A 20762-nucleotide genomic window follows, 5' to 3' on the forward strand; every position below is an offset into this window, starting at 1 on the left:
ATCAATCACCCTCATCAACCAGCTACTCTTGCGGTAATATCCACTTCAAAACACAATGGACACTTCCAAGATTTATGTAGGACATACAGATATAGCAATGGTTGGTCAGCTTAGAGAGCAATAGGTAACTGTTACTGAGTTTAGTTCCTGGGTAAAACAAAACACAACAAAACCAAAAGCTTCGGAATATGAAGGCATTAAGGCCTAGAAGTAAACTTATAAATATATGCATATGACTTTCAAAGATCCTGCTGTGAGTGAAGCTGAAATGTACTGATTTCAATCTTAAATATACAGACATTCTCATGGCTAGCAAATCATATAGAAATCTGATTAACCATTAGTCAAGATGCCTGAAGGGAAACTTCAGGGAAACAAGGGAATTACAAACAAGAGGAAAGTTGTTGGTTTTTATTACTGCTATTATTGTTGCATTCTTTTTGTAATACAGGCTACCTATTTTGATAGGGTAGAATAGTTTCTAGTCACAGAAATTACTGGAAGATAAAGTTTTTTTTAAAAAAATCCTGCATCTCCTTAAAGAGAAAACTCTTTTAAATACACACTAATTATAATAAATTACAATTTTAAGGAAACTGCAAGCCACTCCATATTTGTCTCCTCAAAACAATGAATAAAGAGGTTTGGTTGTTCTGCACACAGTTTTTTAAAAAATGAATGCTTAAGCAATATTGTTTTTACTGTAGAAAAAATAAGCTGTAAAAAAATTTACATATAATCTAACCAGAAATAAGGAAAGAGCCTAGATGATCTCTTAGTCTCTTTAGCAATTGTTTATGATATAAAAAATATATACATTACCCAAACATTAATATTATGTTACAGCATTAGGGAGAAATTAAAAAGTCCAAAGAGTCAGGATACTATTCATTTTAATATAACTATTAATTAGTAGAATATCTCCATAAAGCATATTTTTTGAAACTACTGCTTTTACTTTTCAAAGTACAAGGTATAATATTATAAGTTTAACTAAAATTCCATTGCATGAAGTAAGGTATCCTAAAGTACGAAAATACTCATTTATAGTGAAAATATATATATATTATATATATAGCTGAAATCTTAAGTTTCAACACTTTTACTTCCTACTAAGATTGTACAAATTATGTTAACTATGCAGTTTGAATAATTCAATTTGAAAAATGGGAATGAAACCAACAAATAGAAAGCCTAAAAGTATTAGTGAATTCCTCAGAGATCCATAAACAAACAATGCGAAAAGGCAAAGCAGTACATTTTCACAGGCGTTCTAGGAAAATCTCATACAGTAAAATTCCATAAAGCACTTTCAAACAGAAGCTAAGTATTAGACTATCCTGAAGATTTCCAAACTCAGTCTAACCAAAAGAAAGACTTCCACTCATTCTGTTTCAATACTGTTGTTAAACACTATTCTTCTTCTTGTTTAGACACAGTCCCGCTCTGCTGCCAGGCTGGAGTGCAGTGGCATGATCTGGGCTCACTGCAACCTCTGCCTCCCGGTTCAAGTGATTCTCCTGCCTCAGCCTCCCGAGTATCTGGGACTACAGGCACGGGCCACCATGTCCTACTAATTTTTGTATTTTTAGTAGAGACAGGGTTTCACCATGTTGGCCAGGATAGTCTCGATCTCTTGACCTTGTGATCTGCCCAACTCAGCCTCTGAAAGTGCTGGGATTACAGGCGTGAACCACTGCACCTGGTCAACATTATTCTTGTTTTGCCTTTTCATGATGTTCATATTACACTAGAAGAGAAACAAATTAAATTGAAAGACCCTAATGAACAGCAGTGAGAAAAGGCAATTATATGATATAAATTTAAAAATGTTAAGGCTATACTTTTAAATTGACAATATGTGATCTGGGGTGCTCCTGAAATATTATTCATGTAATCAAAGCTTATTCATAAATCTAATAGAAAAATGAATACATGGCCAGGTGTGGTGGCTCACGCCTGCAATCCCAGCACTTTGGGAGGCCGAGGTGGGTGGATCACTAGGTCAGGAGATCGAGACCATCCTGGCTAGCATGGTGAAACCCCATCTCTACTAAAGATACAAAAAAAAAGAAAAAAAATAGCTGGGCGTGATGGGTGGTGGGGGGGGGGCGCCTGTAGTCCCAGCTACTTGGAAGGCTGAGGCAGGAGAATTGCTTGAACCTGGGAGGCAGAGGTGGCAGCAAGCTGAGATCGCGCCATTGCACTCCAGCCTGGGTGACAGAGCAAGACTCTGTCTCATAAAAAAAAAAAGAAAAAGAAAAAGAAAAAAAGAAAAATGAATACACAAATTATTAATGTACTTTTGTTTTTCACTTTTCATCCAAAAGGATACATGCTTTTTTGGCCAAATACGGTAGAAGTCCTGGACAACAATAATGCTCTCATATACTCCCACTAGGTCTTACTGAAAATTCATCAATACATAACTCTATTTTTCAATTTTGGATACTCATGCCTTAGCAGATGGAACATGCCATACAATAAAATGTTCAAAGTCAAAAGAAGTAAGGAGAGCAGTAAATAATTTGGTTTCAGCAGAATGCTAGAATATAACTTAGAAGTTGTTAGAGCCTAAATAAACCTTTACTGTGGATTTAAAGCAAATGCTAGAATGCTATGCAATTCTTCATTTTTAGCAGTTATATTGAGATGTAATTCATATACCATACAACCCAACCATTTAAAGTACACAATTCAATGGTCCTTAGTATGCTCACAGAGTTGTATAACCATCACTATAATCAATTTTAGAACATTTCCATCACCCCCAAAAGGAACTCTGTGCCCATTAGCAGTGACTTTCCTTCCCCCTCCAACCCTCATCCCCTCTTCACCCCAGGCAACCACTAATCTACTTCTGTCTCTATGGATTTGCCTAATCTGGACATTTCATATAAATTGAATCACACAATATGTGGTCTTTTGTGACTGGCTTCTTTCACTTTACATAATGTTTTAAGGTTTACTCATATCTTAGCATATATCAGTACTTCATTCCTTTCTAATATTAAATAATATTCCACTATATGAATATGCTGCATTTTATATAACAATTCATCAGTTGATGGGCATTTGAGATTTTTCACTTTTTGTCTATTATAAATGTTCTTATGAACATTCCTCTACAGGTATTTCTGTGGATATATGTTTTCCTTTGCAATTCATTTTTTGTTTATTTTTTATTTATTTATTTTAGTATAAATTGAAGGGGTACAAGTGCAATTTTGTTTCATTGATATGTTGCATAATAGCTTTCAGTGTGTCCATCACCTGAAAAATATACACATGTACCCATAAAGTAATTTCTCCTCACCCACTCCCCATTACTCTCCCACCTACTTTCGTTGCATAATGGCTTTCATTGTATCCATCACCTGAAAAATATACACTGTACCCATAAATTAATTTCTCATCACTCACTCCCCATTACTTTCTCATCTTTCCAAGTCTCCAATGTCTATCATTCCACACTCTCTGTCCATGTGTACACATTATTTAGTTCCCAATTATAAGTGAGGACATGCAGTATTTGACTTTACTTAAGATAATGGCCTCCAATTCCATCCATGTTGCTTCAAAAGATAAGACCTCATTCTTTTTTATGGCTAAATAGCATTCCATCATGTATATATACCATCTTTTCTTTATCCAGTCAACCGAAGATGGACACACAGATTGATTCCATATCTTTGCTCCATATTATATCCATATGTAATAAACATAGGAATGAATGTATCTTTTTTATATAATGATTTTTTTTTCCTTTGGATATATACCCAGTAGTGGGATTGCTGGACTGAATGGTAATTCTAATTTTAATTCTTTGAGAAATCTCCACACTGTTTTTCATAGAGGCTATATTAATCTACATTTCCACCAACAGCATGCAAGTGGCAATTAAATCTTTAAATACTAATTTTAAAAAGAAATACAAAACTGGCCAGGCACAGTGGTTCATGCCTGTAATCCTGGCAATTTAGGAGGCTGAGGTGGGCAGATTGCTTGAGGTCAGGATTTTGAGAGCAGCCTGGAAAACAAGGTGAAACCCTATCTCTACTAAAAATCTAAAAATTAGCTGGGTGTGGTGGTGTGTGCCTGTAATGCCAGTTTCTTGGGAGGCTGAAGGAGGAGAATTGCTTGAGCCCAGGATGCAGAGGTTGCAGTGAGCCGAGACTGCACCATTGCACTCCAACCTGGGCCACAGAGCAAGACTCCATCAAAAAAAAAAAAAAAAGGAAACTATTTTCTTAAACACATGATAAAAATATTTTATACTTGTCTCAATACTTTTTGTTGGTGGTCATAATCATAAGTAAAATGTAAGCAAAATTCACCATGCTATATGCAAATCCAGTTCCCCTTTGATTTTGCTGAGTTCAGCCAAAATTACTATCCATTAAGCTGAACACCAGATTTGTTTCAACAGATACAAAACCAAGAACATTTCAAGAATGCTGGGGGCGTGCCCAAGATGGCCAAATAGGAACAGCTCCAGCCTCCAGCTCCCAGCATGAGCGACACAGAAGACGGGTGATTTCTGCATTTTCAACTGAGGTACTGGGTTCATCTCACTAGGGCGTGTCAGACAGTTGGCGCTGGTCCACGGGTGCAGCTCGACCAGAACAGCAAGAGCTGAAGCAGGGCGAGGCATTGCCTCACCTGTGAAGCTCAAGGGGGAAGGAAATTCCTTTTCCTAGCCAAAGGAAATTGAGACACAAAACATCTGGAAAATCGGGTAACTCCCACCCTAATACTGCACTTTACCAAGGGTCTTAGCAAACGGTACACCAGGAGATTATATCCCACACCTGGACCAGAGGATCCCATGCCCACGGAGCCTCCCTCATTGCTAGCACAGTAGTCTGAGATCTAACTACAAGGTGGCAGAGAGGCTGGGGGAGGGGTGCCCGCCATTGGTCAGGCTTAACTGGTGAAAAAAGCTGCCGGGAAGCTCGAATTGAGTGGAGCCCACCACAGCTCAACGAAGCCGGCCTGCCTCTGTAGACTCCACCTTTGGGGACAGGGCATAGCTAAACAAAAAACAGCAGAAACCTCGGCAGAGGTAAATACCCCTGTCTGACAGCTTTGAAGAGAGCAGTGGATCTCCCAGCACGGAGGTTGAGATCTGAGAATGGACAGACTGCATGCTCAAGTGGGTCCCTGACCCCTGAGTAGCCTAACTGGGAAACATACCCCACTAGGTGAAGACCAACACCTCACAGCTCACACTGCTGGGCACACCTCTGAAACGAAATTTCCAGAGCAAGAATCAGACAGCAACACTCGCTGTTGAGAAATATTCTATCTTCTGCAGTCTCTGCTGCTGATACCCAGGCAAACAGGGTCTGGAGTGGACCTCAAGCAAACTCCAAAAGACCTACAGCTGAGGGTCCTGACTGTTAGAAGGAAAACTAACAAACAGAAAGGAAACCCACATCAAAACCCCATCAGTACGTCACCATCATCAAAGACCAAAGGCAGACAAAACCACAAAGATGGGGAAAAAGCAGGGCAGAAAAGCTGGAAATTCAAAAAATCAGAGTGCATCTCCCCCTCCAAAGGAACACAGCTCATCGCCAGCAACAGATCAAAGCTGGATGGAGAATGACTTTGACGAGTTGAGAGAAGAAGGCTTCAGTCGATCAAACTTCTCAGAGCTAAAGGAGGAACTACGTACCCAGCACAAAGAAACTAAACATCTTAAAAAAAGAATGGAAGAATGGATAACTAGAATAATCAATGCAGAGAAGGCCATAAACGAACTGATAGAGATAAAAACCATGACACAAGAATTACATAACAAATGCACAAGCTTCAGTAACTGGCTCGATCAACTGGAAGAAAGAGTATCAATGATTGAAGATCAAATGAATGAAATGAAGCTAGAATAGAAGTCTAGAGATAAAAGAGGAAAAAGAAATGAACAAAGCCTCCAAGATATATGGGATTATGTGAAAAGATCAAATCTACGTCTGATTGGTGTGCCTGAAAGTGAGGGGGAAAATGGAACCAAGTTGGAAAACACTCTGCAGGATATTATCCAGGAGAACTTCCCCAACCTAGTAAGGCAGGCCAACATTCAAATTCAGGAAATACAGAGAATGACACAAAGATACTCCTCAAGAAGAGAAACTCCAAGACACATAATTGTAAGATTCACCAAAGTTGAAATGAAGGAAAAAATGTTAAGGGTACCAGAGAAAAAGGTCGGGTTACACACAAAGGGAAGCCCATCAGACTAACAGCAGATTTCTTGGCAGAAACTCTCCAAGCCAGAAGAGAGTGGGGGCCAATATTCAACATTGTTAAAGAAAAGAATTTTCAACCCAGAATTTCATATCCAGCCAAACTAAGTTTCTTAAGTGAAGGAGAAATAAAATCCTTTACAGACAAGCAAATGCTTAGAGATTTTGTCACCACCAGGCCTGCCTTACAAGAGACCCTGAAGGAAGCCCTAAACATGGAAAGGAACAACAGGTACCAGCCATTACAAAAACATGTCAAAATGTAAAGTCCATCGATGATAGGAAGAAACTGCATTAACTAGCGAGCAAAATAACCAGCTAATATCATAATGACAGCATCAAGTTCACACATAACAGTATTAACCTTAAATGTAAATGGACTAAATGGTACAATTAAAAGACACAGACTGGCAGACTGGATAAAGAGTCAAGACCCATAGTTTGCTGTATTCAGGAGACCCATCTCACATGCAGAGACACATATAGGCTCAAAATAAAGGAATGGAGGAAGATCTACCAAGCAAATGGAAAACAAAAAAAGCAGGGGTTGCAATCACAGTCTCTCATAAAACAGACTTTAAAAGAGACAAAGAAGGCCATTACATAATGGTAAAGGGATCAATTCATCAGGAAGAGCTAACTATCAAAAATATATATGCACCCAATACAAGAGCAACCAGATTCATAAAGCAGGTCCTTCACAGACTTACAAAGAGACTTAGACTCTCATACAATAATAATGGGAGACTTTAACACCCCACTATCAACATTAGACAGATCAACGAGACAGAAAATTAACAAGGATATCCAGGAATTGAACTCAACTCTGCACCAAGCGGACCTAAGAGACATTTACAGAACTCTCCACCCCAAATCAACTGAATATACATTCTTCTCAGCAACACATCACACTTATCCAAAGTTGACCACATAGTTGGAAGTAAAGCTCTCCTCAGCAAATGTAAAATAATAGAAATTATAACAAACTGTCTCTCAGACCACAGTGCAATCAAACTAGAACTCAGGACTAAGAAACTCAATCAAAACCGCTCAACTACATGGAAACTGAACAACCTGCTCCTGAATGACTACTGGGTACATAACGAAATGAAGGCAGGAATAAAGATGTTCTTTGAAACCAATGAGAACAAAGATACAACATACCAGAATCTCGGGACACATTTAAAGCAGTGTGTAGAAGGAAATTTATAGCACTAAATGCCCACAAGAGAAAGCAGGAAAGATCTAAAATTGACACTCTAACATCACAATTAAAAGAACGAGAGAAGCAAGAACAAACACATTCAAAAGCTAGCAGAAGGCAAGAAATGACTAAGATCAGAGCAGAATTGAAGGAGACAGAGACACAAAAACCCTCCAAAAAATCAATGAATCCAGGAGCTGGTTTTTTGAAAAGATCAACAAAATTGATAGACCGCTAGCAAGACTAATAAAGAAGAAAAGAGAGAAGAATCAAATAGACGCAATAAGAAAATGATAAATGGGATATCACCATCAACCCCACAGAAATACAAACTACCATCAGAGAATACTATAAACACCTCTATGCAAATAAACTAGAAAACCTAGAAGAAATGGATAATTTCCTGGACACTTACACTCTTCCAAGACTAAACCAGGAAGAAGTTGAATCCCTGAATAGACCCATAGCAGGCTCTGAAATTGAGGCAATAATTAATAGCCTACCAACCAAAAAATGGCTGGGACCAGATTTTTTTTGGTCCGGAACCAGATTCACAGCCGAATTCTACCAGAGGTACAAGGAGGAGTGGTACCATTCCTTTGGAAATTATTCCAATCAATAGAAAGAGAGGGAATCCTCCCTAACTCATTTTACGAGGCCAACATCATCCTGATACAAAAGCCTGACAGAGATACAACAAAAAAAGAGAATTTTAGACCAATATCCCTAATGAACATCAATGCAAAAATCCTCAATAAAATATTAGCAAACCGAATCCAGTAGCACATCAAAAAGCTTATCCACCACGATCAAGTGGGCTTCATCCCTGGGATGCAAGGCTGGTTCAACACATGCAAATCAATAAACATAATCCAACATATAAACAGAACAAAAGACAAAAACCACATGATTATCTCAATAGATGCAGAAAAGGCCTTTGACAAAATTCAACAGCCCTTCATGCTAAAAACTCTCAATAAATTCGGTATTGATGGAATGTATCTCAAAATAATAAGAGTTATTTATGACAAACCCACAGCCAATATCATACTGAATGCGCAAAAACTGGAAACATTCCCTTTGAAAACTGGCACAAGACAGAGATGCCCTCTCTCACTACTCCTATTCAACATAGTGTTGGAAGTTCTGGCCAGGGCAATCAGGCAAGAGAAAGAAATCAAGGGTATTCAGTTAGGAAAAGAAGAAGTCAAATTGTCACTGTTTGAAGATGATATGATTGTATATTTAGAAAACTGCATTGTCTCAGTCCAAAATGTCCTTAAGCTGATGAGCAACTTCAGCAAAGTCTCAGGATACAAAATCAATGTGCAAAAATCACAAACATTCTTATACACCAGTAACAGACAAACAGAGAGCCAAATCAGGAATGAACTCCCATTCACAATTGCTTCAAAGAGAATAAAATACCTAGGAATCCAACTTACAAGGGATGTAAAGGACCTCTTCAAGGAGAACTGCAAACCACTACTCAGTGAAATAAAAGAGGACAAAACAAATGGAAGAACATACCATGCTCACGGATAGGAAGAATCAATATTGTGAAAATGGCCATACTGCCCAAGGTAATTTATAGATTCAATGCCATCCCCATTAAGCTACCAATGACTTTCTTCACAGAATTGGAAAAAACTGCTTTAAAGTTCATATGGAACCAAAAAAGAGCCCACATTGCCAAGACAATGCTAAGAAGTCAAAAGAATAAAACTGGAGGCATCACGCTACCTGACCTCAAACTATACTACAAGGCTACAGTAACCAAAACAGTATGGTACTGGTACCAAAACAGAGATATAGACCAATGGAACAGAACAGAGTCCTCAGAAATAATACCATACATCTACAGCCATCTGATCTTTGACAAACCTGACAACAAGAAGAAATGGGGAAAGGATTCCCTATTTAATAAATGGTGCTGGGAAAATTGGCTAGCCATAAGTAGAAAGCTGAAACTGGATCCTCTCCTTACTCCTTATACGAAAATTAATTCAAGATGGATTGGAGACTTAAATGTTAGACCTAAAACCATAAAAATCCTAGAAGAAAACCTAGGGAATACCATTCAGGACATAGGCATGGGCAAGGACTTCATGTCTAAGACACCAAAAGCAATGGCAACAAAAGCCAGAATTGACAAATGGGATCTAATTAAACTAAAGACCTTCTGCACAGCAAAAGAAACTACCATCAGAGTGAACAGAAAACCTACAGAATGGGAGAAAATTTTTGCAATCTACTCATCTGACATAGGGCTAATATCCAGAACCTATAAAGAACTCAATCAAATTTACAAGAAAAAAACAAACAACCCCATCAAAAAGTGGGCAAAGGATATGAACAGCACTTCTCAAAAGAAGACATTCATATAGCCAACAGACACATGAAAAAATGCTCATCATCACTGGTCATCAGAGAAATGCAAATCAAAACCACAATGAGATACCATCTCATGCCAGTTAGAATGGCAATCATTAAGTCAGGAAACAACAGGTGCTAGAGAGGATGTGGAGAAATAGGAACACTTTACACTGTTGGTGGGACCGTAAACTAGTTCAACCATTGTGGAAAACAGTGTGGCGATTCTTCAAGGATCTAGAACTAGAAATACCATTTGACCCAGCCATCCCACTACTGGGGATATACCCAAAGGATTATAAATCATGCTGCTATAAAGACACATGCACACATATGTTTATTGCAGCACTATTTACAATAACGAAGGTTGGAATCAACCCAAATGTCCATCAGTGACAGACTGGATTAAGAAAATGTGGCACATATACACCACGGAATACTATGCAGCCATAAAAAAGGATGAGTTTGTGTCCTTTGTAGGGACGTGGATGCAGCTGGAAACCATAATTCTCAGCAAACTATCGCAAGAACAGAAAACCAAATACCGCATGTTCTTACTCATAGGTGGAAATTGAACAATGAGATCACTTAGATACAGGAAGGGTACATCACACACCTGGTCCTATTGTGGGGAGCGGTTGGGGGGAGGGATAGCATTAGGAAATATACCTAATGTAAATGACGGATTAATGCGTGCAGCACACCAACATGGCACATGTATACATATGCAACAAACCTGCACATTGTGCACATGTACCCTAGAACTTAAAGTATAAAAAAAAAGAATGCTTTCTCCTACTCTCTATCAAGGAAATCAAAAAGGCATGAACCTATTAAACAGCAAGGCAAATCCTATCAATTGTTTTATCTCAAGTGTTTTAATTCATCTGGATTTTTCTTTAAATTGATTGTTTTCTGCTTCTGGGTTGAGGTTCTATGTTGAATCTAAACAGCAAAGATTCATGCTAAAGGTTTCTAATGCAAAATTTCAAGGCACTCATAAAATAGAGCTTCTCAAGCCATAGAAGTTCTTGTTTGTTAAATTATTTACAAGTGGAGACCAAAATTATATCAGTACAGTACTAAGCAGAATTTCAAGACAGCCCCCATGCTTCCCAGCCCCTGGTATTCATATCTTTGTGTAATCCCCTCCCTTTGAGTGTTGTTGGGACCCATGGATGATTGCTGTTGAGTGTTGTTGGGACCCATGGATGATTGCTGTCAAACGGAAGATGAAAAGTCAAACTGAATACCTTAGACAAGAATTGACATTTTTAATCTTCTTACTAGATGTAACTGAATTATTGTAGTGCTATTTTCTGACAATTAATGTGATTTCATCTTAAAAAAATTTCAGAACAAAAGAAGTTTCAAATCTACTTCAAATTTTAAACATGTGTTATAAATTTTATTTCTTATGGAACAGAATGATTATCTATATACTCATTAATACTTTGCTTTACAAGTTAATTATTTAACAAATATTGGATACCTATAAAGTTCTGAATTTATATGTAGTATTAATAATTCACTCTGAGACATATTGAGAATAGATCCCATTTTTGAACTAATAAAATAGCCATCAGGACTTGTTTTTAATTTCCAATATACAATAAAATTGTATTTATATGTCTATGTTTTCCCTCAAAAAAACTGCTTAGAGATGTATTTTAATATCTACATAAACAGTTACTATAAAGGGACTTGCACTTCTGGTAACAGTGGGCCAGGTAACTCAGACCACATGCCCAACGATAACTTTAAAATCCTTTATAAGAACTAAAATATGGATGAACTATAACATATTTCTACAAGCACAGAAGAGCTAATCAGATAGTAAGGAATTACTGGGGAAACCAAACAGGTGAGTATAGCATTTGATGCCACTTGGTATTCTGGGCACTTCTTATCTGTTTGACAGACTGAACACTACTTCTGACAGCCTCTTGAGATTAGAAAGCAAAATTTGGAGGGCTTGCGGCTGTGATATCAAAAGGGTGTGCCCTAAATGTAAGGATGATAAGGAAAACAGCCTTCACATTGACTTCAGTCATGCACTGAATTATCTGGGTAGCACAGAAAATCACAAACATTGAATTCAGATAAAGATGATCCAGAATTGCTGGTTCCCTGGATGCCTGGCAATAGCAGAAGAAAAAAAAAATGTCAGAGAGATTATTATCATAAACCTTAAATTACTTCTATGAGTAATTCGACAAACACATAATGTAGCACACGGTCAAAATCTAACCAGGCAAAAGAGGAGCTATGATAACAAGAATAAGGGCCACCATAAATTATAAACAACAGAAACAGACCCACCAGTTGTCCAAGTAGAAGAATTATCACAGAAACAAAATGTTTAAAAAAATGTGAAGCCTGTGCTTACTGTGATGATGGAAATAAAAGTTGAACTTAAAATTTCCAGCAATGATCTACAACTAAAAACTATAAAAAGTAGCACAGAAGATTTATAACAAAATCAACTAGAAATATAGGACTAAAAACTACCATGAATTAAGATCTCAGTGGATGAGGGATAGGTCAAAAGAAATTATTCATTAAATAGAAAAAAGGGTAGAAAAACAATCTGCAGAAAATACAGGAGGAGAAGAAAATACAGAAAATACAGATGATATGATGAGAAGGCCTAACTTACATTAACTTGAAGTTACAGAAGGACAGGAGATAAAAATGAAAGAAATATTTGAAAGATAATTGCTAAGAATTTCTCAAAATGAATGAAAACCACCAAGTCACAAAGTCAAGAAGCCCAAACAGACTTTAAATTTAAAGAAAGACTAAACACCAAGAACATTAGATCTTTGCAGGACAGCAAATCAATCTGTAAACATATGTTGAAAAGACTATCTCCTAAATTAACAAGTCAGTTAACATCTAAAAACTACTCATTGCTTGCAGGAAAAGAAAAAAATAAGTGACAAATTGTGTCATGAGCACATCATAAATAGAAAAGAAAAAAGCCATGCTATTAACTCTGTCATTTACTCTGTCATTTACTGTCATTGCCCTGAAGATTGTGTATTGTCCTATTATAATTTAATTAAATAATTATAATTGCATGTTGGTCTATTATAATTTGGTATATTGTAATTTAACTCCAACTCAAAATAAGTTATAATCACTCATCATTCATCTATATTTTCTACTACTCCTGTATTTTTTGTAGATTGTTATTTTAATTGCATATTGTTGTATTATAATTTCCCGTTTTAGTTTTTTTAAGCTATCTCTTTAATTTCATAAAAAGATTTTATTTTCTCCCTATGTTAACAATTTTGAAATAACAGAAACAGCTTTAACAAATTTATCATATCTATCATAAAGGCCCATCATCATATCACATAAAATTAAAAATTGGTGTATTTTCTTGATAAAAAATATTCCCAGTCAATTATGAACATTTGCTTCATTGTTAAAAAAATAATAATAATCGTGCTCGCTTCGGCAGCACATATACTAAAATTGGAACGATACAGAGAAGATTAGCATGGCCCCTGCGCAAGGATGACACGCAAATTCGTGAAGCGTTCCATATTTTTGTGTTGGAAGTTCTGGCTAGGGCAATCAGGCAAGAGAAAGAAATCAAGGGTATCCAGTTAGGAAAAGAAGAAGTCAAATTGTCCCTGTTTGCAGATGACATGATTGTATATTTAGAAAAACCCATCGTCTCAGCCCAAAATCTCCTTAAGCTGATAAGCAACTTCAGCAAAGTCTCAGGATACAAAATTAATGTGCAAAAATCACAAGCATTCTTATACACCAGTAACAGACAAGCAGAGAGCCAAGTCAGGAATGAACTTCCATTCACAATTGCTTCAAAGAGAATAAAATACCTAGGAATCCAGCTTACAAGGGATGTAAAGGACCTCTTCAAGGAGAACTACAAACCACTGCTCAGTGAAATCAAAGAGGACACAAACAAATGGAAGAACATACCATGCTCATGGATAGGAAGAATCAATATCGTGAAAATGGCCATACTGCCCAAGGTTATTTATAGATTCAATGCCATCCCCATCAAGCTACCAATGAGTTTCTTCACAGAATTGGAAAAAACTGCTTTAAAGTTCATATGGAACCAAAAAAGAGCCCGCATTGCCAAGACAATCCTAGGTCAAAAGGACAAAGCTGGAGGCGTCACGCTACCTGACTTCAAACTATACTACAAGGCTACAGTAACCAAAACAGCATGGTACTGGTACCACAACAGAGAAATAGACCAGTGGAACAGAACAGAGTCCTCAGAAATAATACCACACATCTACAGCCATCTGATCTTTGACAAACCTGACAAAAACAAGAAATGGGGAAAGGATTCCCTATTTAATAAATGGTGCTGGGAAAATTGGCTAGCCACAAGTAGAAAGCTGAAACTGGATCCTTTCCTTACCCCTTATACGAAAATTAATTCAAGATGGATTAGAGACTTAAATGTTAGACCTAATACCATAAAAACCCTAGAAGAAAATCTAGGTAGTACCATTCAGGACATAGGCATGGGCAAGGACTTCATGTCTAAAACACCAAAAGCAACGGCAGCAAAAGCCAAAATTGACAAATGGGATCTCATTAAACTAAAGAGCTTTTGCACAGCAAAAGAAACTACCATCAGAGTGAACAGGCAACCTACAGAATGGGAGAAAATTTTTGCAACCTACTCATCTGACAAAGGGCTAATATCCAGAATCTACAAAGAACTCAAACAAATATACAAGAAAAAAACAAACAACCCCATCAAAAAGTGGGCAAAGGATATGAACAGACATTTCTCAAAAGAAGACATCCATACAGCCAACAGACACATGAAAAAATGCTCGTCATCACTCGCCATCAGAGAAATGCAAATCAAAACCACAATGAGATACCATCTCACACCAGTTAGAATGGCAATCATTAAGAAGTCAGGAAACAATAGATGTTGGAGAGGATGTGGAGAAATAGGAACACTTTTACACTGTTGGTGGGATTGTAAACTAGTTCAACCATTATGGAAAACAGTATGGCGATTCCTCAAGGATCTAGAACTAGATGTACCATATGACCCAGCCATCCCACTACTGGGTATATACCCAAAGGATTATAAATTACTCTACTACAAAGACACATGCACACGTATGTTTATTGCGGCACTATTCACAATAGCAAAGACTTGGAATCAACCCAAATGTCCATCTGTGACAGACTGGATTAAGAAAATGTGGCACATATACACCATGGAATACTATGCAGCCATCAAAAAGGATGAGTTTGCGTCCTTTGTAGGGACATGGATGCAGCTGGAAACCATCATTCTTAGCAAACTATCACAAGAAGAGAAAACCAAACACCGCATGTTCTCACTCATAGGTGGGAACTGAACAATGAGATCACTTGGACTCGGGAAGGGGAACATCACACACTGGGGCCTATCATGGGGAGGGGGGAGGAGGGAGGGATTGCATTGGGGAGTTATACATGATATAAACGTTATGCACATGTACCCTAGAACTTAAAGTATAATAAAAAATAAAAAAAGAAAAAAAAAAAAAATAATAATAATAATAATCCTGATGAAATATTTATTTATTCTTCGTGGGTATTCAGAGCAAGGTAAGTGGATAAAATATGACGAGTAGGTTATAATAACTTTACTCAACTAATGACTTAAATCTAGAAATAATCTAGATCAATATATTATGAAACACGTTAATTTTACGAATTTTACCTGCTGTGGTAGAAAATAAAAGAATTAACATTTTTGGATATATTTTTATGTGACAGGCTTTAGCCTAGAGGACTTTAATATGCCATCTCATTGATCCCCACAAAAACCATGCAAAATAGGTATTATATCTCTATTTTTCAGATAGATAAACTGAAATTCAGAGAATAAGCTTGATAATACTGAAAATTCATTATCTTTCCTTCCAATATTCATATATATTAAGTAATAACAAACAAATATTCAGAAAGGAAAATTATTTATTCTAAACTGCTGCAAATTTGTTGTTTATTATTAAAGCTTGCTACAATTATTAGACATTTTAATAATGATAGATTCACTGAAGTAGAAAGAAATCATCAGACAACTCTTGAATATCATTGAAATATTACATCTCAAAATCTAACAAATTATAATCTTTGCAAATCTGACTACATAATATTTTTACTTCATGTTCAGAACACCATTTTTAAGCTTATAATATTCTCAATTTTTTATGAGAACCAAATGAAATATGTAAGTCCAAATGAAATAAACACGGATATTAACCAAGAACATATATACATTTCACAATATAGCTATCTATTTATAAAACAAAGCACATTTTTAGAAAATTCTTATAATAGAATTTTTAATTCTCAGGCCTAAATTCTATTGGCTTGAATGCCAGTCAATGTAGAAATTTTTAAATGGTCAACTGGTGACTCACGCACCAAACATTAATTCAAAGATATCACTTTTATGCAAAAATATATTATTCAATTATTGAGTTATATTTGTATTTTATACATGTTATTAGAATACAGTTTCAAAGTTGAGCCATATTCAGAATACATAATAACTGAGTAGTGATCACAATTGTTTTAATACATTCTATACCTCCTCATTTATTTAAAAATAAATAATTATACAATAGATAAGTGATGTCATTTTCTATGTTCTTGTGTGTGAATATTTTTAATTTAAATTGCCAATCTTTATATACAGTGAACAAGTCATTCACTACTTAATACTCTGCCACTAAAATATAGACAGTAATATGTTGAAACAGCTTAAGAAAGATATCTCAAAAGACAAAAGAATCCTGACAGTTTTTATCAGGAAAAGGTATCAAATTTTGTCAAACGTTTTTTCTATATCTATTGAGATGATCATGTGATTTTTATCCCTCATTCTGTTAATGTGGTGTATCACGTTTATTGATTTGTGAATATTGAACCATCTTTGCATCCTAAGCATAAATCCCACTCTGTCATGATGTATTAAAAGAATTTTTGGCTGTAATCCCAGCACTTTGGGAGGCCGAGGGGGGTGGATCACGAGGTCAGGAGTTTGAGATCAGCCTGGCCAACACAATGAAACCCCGTCTCTACTAAAAATAACAAAAATTAGCCAGGCATGGTGGCACACACCCCGAATCCCATCTACTCAGGAGGCTGGGGTAAGAGAATTGCTTGAACCTGGGAGACAGAGATTGCAATGACCTGAGATAATGCCACTGCACTCCAGCCTGGGTGACAGAGTGAGACTCTGTCTCCAAAAAAAAAAAAAAAAAAAGAGAGAGAATTTTTAATGTGCTCTTGACTACAATTTGGTAGTATTTTGTTTTTGCATGTACTTCATCAGCAATATTGGCCTATAGTTTTCTCTTATAATGTATTTGTCTGGTTTTGGTAGCAGGGTAATGTTCGCCTCACGAAATGAATTTAAATGTATTTCCTCCTTTTCTGTCTTTTGGAAAAGCTTAAAAATAATTGTCATGAATTCTTTCTTAACTGTTTGATAGAATTCACCAGTGAAGCCATCTAATCTTGGGCTTTTCATTGGGAAGTTTTTGGTGACTAATTTAATCTTCTTGACATAGTAAAGGTCATGTATATAAATCTCACAGCTAACATCATGGTCAATGTGAAAAAACTGAAAGCTTTTTGTCGAAGATCAGGAAAAATGCAAGGATACCCATTCTCGTCACTTCTATTCAAAATAGTATGGGAAGTCCTAGCCAAAGAAATAAGGCAAAAAAAGAAATAAAGACATTCAAATCAAAAACGGAAGTAAAATTGTCTGTTTCCTGAGAACATGATTTTACATATATAGAAAAACCTAAATATCTGACCAAAAAACTGTTAGAATAAACAAATTCAATATCGCATGATATAAAATCAACATACAAAAATTATTTGTATTTATACTAACAATTAGCTATCTAAAAAAGAAATTAAGAAAACAATTTCATTGACAATAGCATGGAAAAAATAAAATACTTAGGAATAAATTTAACCAAGGAGGTGAAAGACCCGTACACTGAAACTTACAAAAGATTGAAGAAGAAAATTTTAAAAGACACAAACAAATGGAAAGATATCCTGTGTTCATGAATTCAAAGACTTAATATTGTTTAAATATTCATACTACCAAAAACCACCCACAGATTCAGTTCAATCGCCATCAAAATCCCAATGGTATTTTGTTACAAATAGAAAAAACAATTCTGCAATTCATATGAGACCACAAAGGACCCCAAATAGCTAAATCAATCTTGAGAAAAAAGAACAAAACTGGAGGCGCCACACTCCCTGATTTCAAAATACATCGTAAAGCTACAATAATTTAAATAGCATGGTAATGGAATAAAGACAGACATACAGACCAATGAAACAGAATGAAGAGCCCAGAAATAAACCCATGCCTATATGGCCAACTGACCTTGGACAAAGGTGCCAAGAATACACACAGGGAAAGAACAGCCTCTTCAACAAACAGTGATGGGAAAACTGGATATTCACACACAAAAGAATGAAAGTTGTCCCTTATACCATTTACAAAAAATTCACTCAAAATGGATGTAAGACTTAAACATAAGACTGGAAATTAAAGCTCCTAGAAAAACAACACAGAGGAAAAGTTTCATGACACTGGTCTTGACAATGATTTCATGACTATAATAACAAAAGCACAGGCAACAAAAGCAAAAATATACAAATGGGACTACAACAAACAAAAAATCTTCTGCCTAGCAAAGGAAATAATCAACAGAGTAAAAAGGCAACCTACAGAATAGGAGAAAATATTTGTAAGTCATATATCAAATAAAGGTTTAATTTCCAAAACATACAAAGAACTCCTATAACTCAGTAGCAAAACTCTAATAACCCAATTTAAAACTGGGTTAACGACTTGAAGAGGTACTTCTCCAAAGAAGACATACAAATGACCAGCATTATATGAAAAGATGGTCATTGTGACTAATCATCAGATAAATGCAAATTGAATTATGTGAGACATCACTTCACACCTGTGATGGTGGCTATTTTCAAAAAAACAAAAGATAACAAGTGTTAGGATATAGAGAAATTGGACACTTATACACTGTTAGTGAGAATGCAAAATAGTAGTCATGAAAAAAAGTATAGAGATTCCTCAAAAAAATTAAAAATAGAATATAATCCAGCAATCCCACTTCTGGGTATATATCCAAAGGAAATGAAATCAGCATTTTGAAGAGATATTTACATGCCTGAATTCCCATATTAATTGTAGCATTATTCACAGTATACATGATGTAGAATCAACCTAAATATCCACTGATGGATGAATGCATAAAGAAAATGTGGTATATACATACAATGAAATATTCAGCCTTTAAAAAAGAAGAAAATCCTGCCATATTTGACAACACATATGAACTTTGAGGACATTATGCTAAGTGAAATAAGCCAGTCTTGAAAAGACAAATACTGCATTATTCCACTTATGTAAGGTATTTAAAATAATCAAACACATAGAAACAGAAAGCATAATAAATGGGGGTTCAATGAAATACCATCTCATTCCAGTTAGAATGGCAGTCATTAAAAAGTTAGGAAACAACAGATGCTGGAGAGGATGTAGAGAAATAGGAACACTTTTACACTGTTGGTGGGAGTGTAAATTAGTTCAACCATTGTGGAAGACAGTGTGGTGATTCCTGAAGGATCTAGAACTAGAAATACCATTTGACCCAGCAATCCCATTACTGGGTATACACCCAAAGGATTATAAATCATTCTACTATAAAGATACATGCACACTATGCTTATTGCAGCACTATTGGCAATAGCAAAGACTTAGAACCAACCCAAATGCCCATCAATGATAGACTGGATAAAGAAAATGTGGCATAAATACACCATGGAATACCATGCAGCCATAAAAAAGAATGAGTTCATGTCCTTTGCAGGGACATAGATGCAGCGGGAAACCATCATTCTCAGCAAACTAACACAGGAACAGAAAACCAAACACCACATGTTCTCATTCATAAGTGGGAGATGAACAATGAGAACACATAGACGCAGGGAGGGGAATGTCACACACGGAGGCCTGTCGGGGCATTGGGGGATAGGGAAGGGATAGCACTAGGAGAAATAACTATTGTAGATGATGGGTTGATGGGTGCAGCAAACCACCATGGCACGTGTATACCTATGTAACAAACCTGCACGTTCTGCACATGTATCCTAGAACTTAAAGTATAATTTTTAAAAAAAGAAAATAATGTATATTCTACAGTTGTATGAAGCGTTCTACAAAGGTCAATTAGGTCAAAAAAAAAAAAGAATAAACGGTGGTTTTCAAGGGGCAGGGTAAAGGGGAAATAGGAAGTTGCTGATCAATGGTCATAAAATCTCAGTTATGCAAATTGAAAAATTTCTAGGCATCTGCTACCCAATGTTGTTCCTATAATGAACAATACTGCATTTTGCATTTAAACTTTTGTTGAGGGTAGACCTCATGCTAATTTTCTTGCTACAATAAAATAAAATTTTTTAAAAGAGAACCTTGAAAACTGAAATGTCCTATATCACTTTAAGCCCTAAGTATTTTCAAAGGAAGAGGTCAATATATTAGAAACGTAATATATTTGTAAATGTTATTCCTTCCGAAGTTTTTAAATTCTTCATATATATATATATATCTTTTCTCTTTCATTCAGTATGATCCCTCAAAACAAGAAAAAACTTCCAATGCCCAAAGCTGTAACAATTTGAGCAAGAAAATAAATAACATAGCATTGACTTATACCTCAACATGTAAAAGAAATATGCATGATCCATACTGATATAAATAAATGATTGAATACAGATAAATGGAAGATAAGGGATAAACTTTCTTCACAGAACAAAAAGTACAAATAATGAATGAGAACAAATAATGTGCATAGGTACCTCCT

General features: G+C 36.0%; 1 protein-coding gene and 1 non-coding gene across 3 annotated transcripts in view; one reads left to right on the forward strand and one right to left on the reverse strand.

Moving 5' to 3' along the window:
- The window catches only part of SLC4A10 (solute carrier family 4 member 10), a 395086-nt gene that overhangs the window by 345975 nt on the left and 28349 nt on the right, over positions 1 to 20762 (reverse strand). The window lies entirely within an intron of this gene.
- LOC117095570 lies at positions 13282 to 13388 on the forward strand. The gene has a single exon (XR_004442087.1). It is a non-coding gene; the product is annotated as a U6 spliceosomal RNA (small nuclear RNA).

Source organism: Trachypithecus francoisi, unplaced genomic scaffold (assembly GCF_009764315.1).
Source record: "Trachypithecus francoisi isolate TF-2019V2 unplaced genomic scaffold, Tfra_2.0 Lachesis_group13, whole genome shotgun sequence".
Taxonomy (NCBI): domain Eukaryota; kingdom Metazoa; phylum Chordata; class Mammalia; order Primates; family Cercopithecidae; genus Trachypithecus; species Trachypithecus francoisi.